Raw genomic sequence first — 8441 nt, forward strand, 5'->3', positions numbered from 1 at the left:
TCTTTTGATGATACTATTGGTATCAAAATTCGATTTTATAGAGTTTTGGTTACTATTGAGCCGGGTCGCTCATTACTACAGTTCGTTGCCACGAACTGTTTGATGATGAGTCTAAGACTTGTATTTCTTTTGACTCTTCACACATAAGGCTCACACTCCCTATTTGCAACTGGGGCTTCGTGAATAAGTATAGTTAGGAGTGTTTTACAAAATCTACGCTGAAGATTGTAGAATATAGCCAGCCAAGTTTCAAAACATATAAAACCTTAATTCAACGAACTTACACATTATATCTGAATTATTATCAAAGCTATATTGCTCAATTTACTCCAAATTTTATTTTCCTCTTCTTTATCTCTTTCCTCTTCAAAAAATATGATTATACCTCAGATGATGTTTGGCAACTACGCCACTGCAGCTTGTATATTCAAACAGTTCGTGGTAACGAACTGTAGTAAGGAGCGACCCGGCTCAATAGTAACTGAAATTACAAAAAACGGAATTTTGATACCAATAGTTACATCAAAAGAATCGCATTTTTATGCTGATTATAAATATGTAAGTTTCATCAAGTTTAGTCTTACCATCCAAAGTTACGAGCCTGAGAAAATTTGCCTTATTTTAGAAAATAGGGGAAATACCCCCTAAAAGTAATTTAATATTAACGAAAATCACACCATCAGACTCAGCTTATCAGAGAATCCCAGTATAGAAGTTTCAAGCTCCTATCTACAAAAATGTGGAATTTCGCATTTTTTGCCACAAGACAGATCACGGATGCGTGTTTATTTGTTTTTTTTTTGTTTTTTTTTTTTCCAAGGGTGATCGTATCGACTCAGTGATCCTAGAATTTTGCGAGAGGGCTCATTTTAACGGAAATTAAAAGTCCTAGTGCCCTTTTCAAGTAATCAAAAAAATTGGAGGGCACCTAGGCCCCCTCCCACGCTCATTTTCCCCCAAAATCACCGGATCAAAATTCTGAGATAGCCATTTTATTCACCATAGTCGAAAAACCTAATAACTATGTCTTTGGGGACGTCTTACTTCCCCACAGTCCCCATGGGAGGGGCTGCATGTTACAAACTTTGACCGTTATTCACATATACTATACATATACATATACATATATTAGTAAGTGTACAGACGTTTTCAGGGTAATTTTTTTTTAGTTTAGGGGGAGGATAAGCTGAGGAGAGGGGTTACGTGGGAGGATATTTCTATGGAGGAATTTGCCATGGGGAAAGAGAATTTCAATGAAGGGGGCGCAGGATTTTCTAACATTATTTAAAAAAACAATGAAAAAATAAATATGAAACGTTTTTTCAGCCGAAAGTAAGGAGCAGCATTAAAACTTAAAACAAACACAAATTATTACGCATATGAGGGGTTCACCTCCTCGTAATACCCAGCTCTTTACGCTAAAGTATTTTTAGTAATTTCAACTATTTATTCTATGGCCTTTGTGATTCAGGGGTCATTTTTAGGAACTGGGACAAAATTCAAGTTTTAGTGTAAAGAGCGAGGTATTGACGAGGGGTGAACCCCCTCAAATTTGTAATAAAAAACATACAAATATAGAAGTTCGTTACGTAAGTTAATTTGTAAGTTACGCATATTTTTTACTAATGAATACCTTCGTAAAAAATTAAAAGTTCTAGTTGCCTGTTTAAGAAATCAAAAAATTGGATTTTTTTTGGCTTCCAAAAATTGGAAGCCAAAAAAAAATTAATATACAATTTTGTTTTAATTATTTATTTGCGGAGAGCCAAAATCAAAACATGCATTAATTCAAAAACGTTCAGAAATTAAATAAAAATAACAATTTTTTTTAACTGAAAGTAAGGAGCGACATTAAAACTTGAAACGAACAGAAATCACTCCGTATATGAAAGGGACTTTTCCTCCTCAACGCCCCGCTCTTTACGCTAAAGTTTTTTACTGTTTTAAACAGTAGAGTTAAGATAAAGAATCAAATTTTTAGCATAAAGAGGGGGGCGTTGAGGAGGAAAAGCCCCTTTCATATACTTAGTAATTTCTGTTCGTTTTAGGTTTTAATGTCGCTCTTTATTTTCAGTTAAAAAAACTTTTTTTTTCTTTTAATATAATCAAAGAACGACTGCTACATGTGCCGATTTTTTGTATCTTTTTTTTTTAATTGAATTTATTGTTCGATCTTCTCTTTGATGATATGATAGGGCATTTATGTCAAAATTAGTATTATAATTACAGAAGGCAGATGACAGCACTAGTTTTTTTTTTTTTTTTCTTCTTCTTCTTTTTTTTGCTGTGAAGGAACAGAAGGCACCCCAGCTATTAGCAAAATGATTTCTTGTTTTGAGTCCTCTGCTTGGATGCTAGAATCCTCAATAGAATAAAAAAAGAAAGAAAATTAGGGGCTTTTCATTTTTAATCTTTGTTTTTTGTTGCGAATTGACAGTAGGCACGCTAGATATTAGCGAAACGATTTCTTCTTTTGATGACCTCTGCTTGGATGCTGGAATCCTGATTAGAATTTAAAAAAGAAAAAAAGATACGGACCTTTATTTATTTAAATTCAATTTTGAAACGACTCTTTAGTGTCTTGTCTAATTTTTTTTTGAAAGTTTACCCCCAGTTAATTGATGGTACTAGCATGATCACCACTCGGCACAGCTCTAAGAAATTTTGAGCTTACTGAAAAAAAAAAAGAAAATAAAAATGAAACTTGAATTAATAAAGGCATAACAAGAGAATCTGAGAGAGGATATAGAAGTAAAAGAAACTATAAAACAATATAGAAACTAACGACTCTACAAACTATAGACTATATCTATAAACTGTGTCTATAAGCTATAGACTATACCTATAAAGTATAGAACATAAACTACAGACTTATAGCATTTGCTTCGCCATTTCTTGTTCACACTTTGAAATAATGAGTTCAACTTATAAAATCTATTCTGTTAACGAAAAGTCTATTTTCATTCACATATGAATTACCTGTTCTTTTCACTCCAGGTACTCCAACAAACAATTCTAAGCTGATGGTTGGTCCTTATGAGGTTAATGAAAAAGTGTCAGTAGATGAGCCATTTTCACTTGAGCAGTGGCTGGATCGTAACAGCCAAAGGCTTAGTAACGGAAAGCCTGATTTGTTCAAGGGGAATTTTCAATCTCAAATAATTGTATAAGGAACTGGAGAGGATGAAGTTGTCAATGAAGATGCGGACACATTTATATGGGCTATTGTAAGTTCTAATTGCATATTAAATAAAAAGAAATTATTTTCTTCTAAGTGAACGCGAAGAGTGATATTAAATCTGACAACGAACATAGATTACGTTATATATTCAGGGTTACTATACCTATATAGTATATAGCTATATATACTATAGTATATAGTATATAGCTATACCTATATAGTAGACTATATCTATAAACTGTGTCTATAAGCTAGAGACTATATCTATAAACTAAAGAACAGAAACTAACAGATTTATAGCATTTGCTTCACTATTTCTTTTTCACACTTTGGAATAATGAGTTCAACCTATAAAGTCTATTCTGTTAACGAAAAGTCTATTTTCATTCATAGATGAATTACCTGTTCTTTTCACTCTAGGTACTCCAACAAACAATTCTAAGCTGATGATTGGTCCTTATGAGGTTAATGAAAAAGTGTCAGTAGATGAGCCATTTTCACTTGAGCAGTGGCTGGATCGTAACAGCCAAAGGCTTAGTAACGGAAAGCTTGATTTGTTCAAGGGGAATTTTCAATCTCAAATAATTGTATAAGGAACTGGAGAGGATGAAGTTGTCAATGAAGATGCGGACACTTTTATATGGGCTATTGTAAGTTCTAATTGCATATTAAATAAAAAGAAACATTTTTTCTGAATAAACATAAAGAGTGACATCAAATCTGACAACGAACAGAGATTACCTTATATATTAGGGGGTTTTCCGCACCCTCAGACCTTGCATCTTTGCACTATCCTAAGTTCATAATCTATTTATGTTAAGAAGACCTACAACCATTTCCTTCAAATGAAGCTATAACAAAAAGAAAGTGGAAATATTGAAAAAGGGTTAAAACCATAAATGACGAAGTTTTCTGTCTCACTACAAATTTTAGCCGTATGTCTAGAAAACACTGGATACAACAAAATTGGAGAACGAGCTTAACAAATTCTAAAGGAATATTGAGCTAGGCTTAAAATTAAAATTTTTTGATTTATAAATAGTGGTTAAAAATCAATACAATGAAAAATATTTTCTTTTTATTTAAATTATGAATGTTGTGTTGTCCTCTCTGAACTATTTGTCTTTTTTTTTTTATTGTTTTTAATATTTGGTGAATGACGACTTATACCTTCTCACGACACGACTGCCTGTCCATGGATTATTCTTTGCGGTTGATTGTGTATGGCTATGCTGTTTGATCTTGGTAATTGGATAGATGAGTAGGGTTAAGGCCTCATTCAAGTACTGATCTATATTAATTACTAATGTAGGAAAACAGTCTTCCTTTTCTCCTCCGGTCTTTTTTATGTGTGTTTGTGCTGTTGCATTGGTCATTTTTTTTCATTATATATATATATATATATATATATATATATATATATATATATATATATATATATATATATATATATATATATATATATATATATATATATATATATATACTGGACATGTTATTGTGTGACAAATGTTATTGTCTTGACGTTGAAAAATTGTACTGGACAAGATCTTGAAGTATTTGGGTTTTTGTTTACGAGACTTTGTTTGAATTTTTTGTTTCATTGTTTATTGTAAAACAATTCAAACAAACAAAAATAATCAGATTTTGAAAATAAGCAAGGCTCCTCTTTTTTCAGTAGTTTTGAGACAGGCAGTTTTTATATATCAAAATAGTTTATTATATATTATTATAAAAAGTGATGCATATGCATATTATTACATTATTATTGATGCCGTCCTGGCCGAGTGGGTTGGTGCACTGGATTCGGATCCTTTGTCTGAGAGGACGCGGGTTCGAATCCCAGTGTACTCAATTCTTCAGTTTGGGACGGGGGTCAGTGGCGTGACTCTGTAAGCTTAGCCAGAGTCGACTCAGCTCTAAATGGGTACCTGGAGAAATCTGGGGAAGGTAAACAGGAAGGGTGTGCGAAAGCACAGGATGGCTGGCCCCCCCAACCCTCCATTGCACTTCCTGGCTGAAGGGCCAAGAAACGGAGATCAGCACCGCCGGTACGGACTGTAAAGTCTAATGCCGTATCCTTTACCTTTTTTTTGCCTTATTATTGATGCATATTTTTATAAAAGCGGTGCATATGAATTTCTTCTCTTTTTAATTGTATAGCTTCTCAATCTTCCCTGGGATTTCGCCACCCATTAAACTATGCTAACCCAGCAATATGTTCACAATTATAATACCTGTTCATAAAAATTACCAGAAGGTCATTCACCTGGACAAGCAGGGCTCACCCAGAAAAACCCCATTTCACACTTAATCTATCTCATTTGAATAAAGTCCTAGCATTCGGCAGTTCAGGGAATATATCCTAGCTGGTGCCCTTTTTCCAGACTCTTATTCGCAATTTATTATTTATTCCTTAGCTTCCAATATATATATATATATATATATATATATATATATATATATATATATATATATATATATATATATATATATATATATATATATATATATAATGAAAAGAGAAATCATCAATGTAACAGCACAAACACAAAAAAAAGAAAGGAGATAGAAGGAGAAAGGGAAAAACTGTTTTCCTAAATTAGTGGTTAAAACAGACCAGCACCTGAATGAGGCCTTAACCCTACTCATCCATACCACCACATAGGTCAAACAGCATAGCCATACACAATCAACCATAAAGAATAATCCACGGACAGGCAGTCATGTCGTCAATAAGTATAAGTCGTCATTTACCAAACAATAAAAACAATAAATACAAATCTTTATTGGCAACAAAGGCAACAACCCAACACAAGGGCTCATCAGGAGAATACACTTGCCTATAGGGTTTCGGCACTTTAAATTCTCTACCCAGTCAATTGTTGTGCCTACCACAGAATATGCATGGCATCCCCGTGTCAGGTATCACCCCCAAAATACATGCCTATGAAAAAAAGAAACCAGCAAATGTAGAACAACCAAGTAACACCAAAACAAACTTATCCTGTTAATATATTCCTCTTTTTAGCAACAATAGGTTGCTAATATATATATATATATATATATATATATATATATATATATATATATATATATATATATATATATATATATATATATATATATATATATATATATATATATATATATATATATATATATATATATATATATATATATATATATATATATATATATATATATATATAAATATATATATATATATATATATATATATATATATATATATATATATATATATATTTATTGACAATGATTGTTTCATCTAAATGGCTTCTCTCATGTAGACGAAATTTTACAAACAACAAATGTTAGTTTTAGTATTTGATTTTTTTTTCAAACTATGGTTCGATCCCTAGAGCCATTTTGTTTTGAAGCTATAGAACTCTAAAATATTAACTCTACAAACTACTAAATAGAAATTTTTCCAACTTAAATTCCCAACTTAAGAGAGTTCTTAAAAATTGAAGAACTAATCAACGAACTAGGATTAATTTAAAGATAAACCAATAAAATCAAATGGAAACTGGTTGTTTTTTCGATAGAATTAAGTGGAAACTCGTTATTTTTTGTACCTAAAGGGCTGATATCAAATAAATTTTAACAAACTTCTGGTTTATTCCAATAGATTCTAAATGTATTCGTGTTTACACGAAAAAAATTTGTAAGAAGAGTTGGATTTTCTGATTGTCGTATGTATTTTTGCAGCGTGGGACATCCATTCTTGACATTGCTGGTGAAGCAACACGTATTCTTGAAGTAAACGACACAAGTTACATTCGAAGAGGTCGCCGCTATAAAATCATGAGAGAAGATGGCGCTAGAGTCTTACAAATAACAATCCCTTATAACCGAAGCTTAAATGACTGGCAAAGATCTGTTCAATACTAGATTTATTTCAGTTTACTATTTTTTCCTAAGTTTTGGTGTTTGCTCTGTGATTAATCTTGAAAATAAATTAGGTGGGGGAATTCTATTTCATTGTTATTCAATGTAGGAAGATTTTCAAGACATTATAATATTGGTTTGTAAACAATTACCAACTTGAACAATTCAAAACGTGTGTCTCAGAAGTCTTAGGGATTTATATCATCCCTGGAACAATTTTGTTGATCCTTTCAGCTATTTTGGACGCAATAGTTCTCTCAAAATATTGATCAGATGTTTTGGGGCTATGGGGGGTAAGTAGGGAAAAAGGGCAGCGGAGAAGACTGGCTGCTTTCTAATAACTTTCGGCTCTTAAAAAGGATAATATGAAAAAAACTTCGTTTTCTTAAAGAGTTAAAGAGGCTGCGTCCCAAAGTCGAACCTTAAAACGTACAGGAATTGGAAAAGACAGTTGGGGGGCTGCCGCCCCCCAAACCCCCCGCTTTTAACGACTCTTTTGGACAGGTTTTTTTTGTGGGGGGACTTCATTGTTACTAATTACTAGTTTCGGCGCAATGGTTCTCCTGTCCTCTTGTGTTTAACATTTTTCGAAGTTATTCCATTATTCACTCATTTCAATTATTTTTTAATTAAAAGAGGGCCTTTCCGAAGCCAAGAGCGGGGGGTTAGCAAAAAAACAAAAAACCTGTACAAAAGAGTCTTTAAAAGCGAGGGGTTTGGGGGGCGGCAGCCCCCCAACTGCCTTTTCTAATTCCTGTACGTTTTAAGGTTCGACTTTGGGACGCAGCCTCTTTAACTCTTTAAGAAAACGAAGTTTTTTTCATATTATTTCTGTACGTTTTTCTACAATCCATGGTGGATGTAATTTAATAATTCCTGTACTCCTCGTACAGGAATTAGGAGAGGAACCCCCCCCCCCCTCCGCTTTTAAATCATTGTATAAAATAGAAGAAAAAAATAGATAGAATGACCGAAATGTTTCTTTTGCTCATAAGAAGCTAATATTCTGTTATCTCTCAAATGATAAGCTGTCCAGGTGTTATCAAAATTTTTTTGATGTTGTGAAAAAAAAACCTCCCGTAAGGGACTTGAACCCTTGACCCGAGGATTAGTAGTCTCACGCTCTACCAACTGAGCTAATAACTTGCATGTGTGTAAATATAACTTCTCAATAGCTTTTAAAAATTTCAAATTAACATGGGCTCTTATAGAGAGAAATCCGTTAATTAAATAGCTAATGGGTGGTTTCTGGAAAACAGGGAAGGAGTTATCGGATCGAGCTGAAATTTCGCGGATAAGCTCCTGGGCCGTAGGGGACCTTAACTTGTGAATTTCAGCCCGATCGGAC

General features: G+C 33.1%; 1 long non-coding RNA gene across 1 annotated transcript; it reads left to right on the forward strand.

The window, feature by feature from the left end:
* The first annotated feature begins 3605 nt into the window (after positions 1–3605).
* Positions 3606–7181, forward strand: LOC136030861 (uncharacterized). Its single transcript, XR_010618367.1, has 2 exons — positions 3606–3831; positions 6914–7181. It is a non-coding gene; the product is annotated as an uncharacterized LOC136030861 (long non-coding RNA).
* Positions 7182–8441: the final 1260 nt, after the last annotated feature.

The sequence above is a fragment of the Artemia franciscana genome, chromosome 9, assembly GCF_032884065.1.
Source record: "Artemia franciscana chromosome 9, ASM3288406v1, whole genome shotgun sequence".
Lineage (NCBI taxonomy): Eukaryota > Metazoa > Arthropoda > Branchiopoda > Anostraca > Artemiidae > Artemia > Artemia franciscana.